Source organism: Sinocyclocheilus anshuiensis, unplaced genomic scaffold, assembly GCF_001515605.1.
Source record: "Sinocyclocheilus anshuiensis isolate Anshui unplaced genomic scaffold, SAMN03320099.WGS_v1.1 scaffold555, whole genome shotgun sequence".
Taxonomy (NCBI): domain Eukaryota; kingdom Metazoa; phylum Chordata; class Actinopteri; order Cypriniformes; family Cyprinidae; genus Sinocyclocheilus; species Sinocyclocheilus anshuiensis.
Window position 1 is genome coordinate 254,703 of NW_015552571.1, and position 1,432 is coordinate 256,134.

Sequence of the window (1,432 nt, forward strand, 5' to 3'; positions counted from 1 at the left end):
TGTATATATACAGATAGATAGATAGATAGATGACTGACATTTTAATTAAAATATATTTTTATAACATATATTATTATTATTTATATACATGAGTTATGCCCGTTGCTACTGATCCATTAGAATAGTAGCTGTTTGCTGAACTGGCACATGATATGTTTTTAGACAGTGGCTGTGGTATATAGAAGCACTGTCCCAGACTCTGCCCACGTCGCTGGATTTTCTGTCCCAGTTGGAAATCATTCTGACAGCAAAGTTCAGGAGTGGAGATGGTGTAATTAACTTCTTCTTTTACAATTATACCGAGACACTGAGAGATCAGAGGAGGCAACAGGATGGTAGTAAGGAGACAAAATCATCATTAACTACAGTCTAGTGGGGTCTCAGTGTCTGCCATATTAAGTCTCTCAGTGATCTGACCTCTCATGGATCTGCCTCTGAAAGCCCCTCACGCTGTATTTATGGAGATTTCTGTGGGCTGTTGATTGATTATATTAAGTGATGCAATGCACTTTTACGGTAGGGCCCCAATAACTCGCACTGGCATGCCATTCTCAGGAGAGATTTATTCGCTCTTCCGCCACAGTGTGACAGTTTCAGGAGAGTATCGACTGGCCATGTGTGAGCACTTCCACTCAAAGCATCCCACAAACTCTTTACTCGTACCTCACGATAGATGAGCTCCTGACATTTTGCCTCATGCTTGAGAAATTTGCTTCACTTCAACAGCGAATCAGTTTGGTTGAATTTAAGTGGTTTTATTCACTTTTTCGAGTTCAGTTTAGTCCTGCTAATACTACCTTTCACCTTTATGCTTGTGTTTTTCATTATGACAGTTATTTCAGTTCATTTAGAAGTTGGTTATTTTAAATGTTATGAACTTCTTAGAACACACTTTACTGTTTTATTGCTTAATGGATCAGTAAAGACATTTTATGTTGTAAAAGACTTTATATTTGAAATAGATTATTTTATTTTTTTTTACTTTTGTGTCTTTATATATACATAATAAATATACACAGTACACACATATATTATGTACACAAAAACCTTTATTTTGGATGCAATTAATCGCAATTAGTTTTTTGTTAGGATAGGACAATATTTGTCCGAGATACAACTATTTGAAAATCTGGAATCTGAATTTTTATTGCTTAATGGATCAGTAAAGACATTTTATGTTGTAAAAGACTTTATATTTGAAATAGATTATTTTATTTTTTTTTACTTTCTATTCATCAAAGGATCCTGAAAAACAAAATGTGTCATGGTTTCCACAAAAATTACTACGCAGCACAACTGTTTTCAACATTGATAATAATAAGAAATATTTTTGAGCACTAAATCAACATATTGGAATAATTTCTAAAGGATCATGTGACACTAAAGACTGGAGTAATGGCTGTTGAAAATTCAACTTTGCATTTTAAAATGT

At 33.8% G+C, this 1,432-nt stretch overlaps 1 protein-coding gene across 1 annotated transcript in view; it reads left to right on the forward strand.

Annotated features, from left to right (window-relative positions):
* The window catches only part of LOC107665078 (LIM/homeobox protein Lhx4-like), a 12,418-nt gene that overhangs the window by 7,963 nt on the left and 3,023 nt on the right, over positions 1 to 1,432 (forward strand). The window lies entirely within an intron of this gene.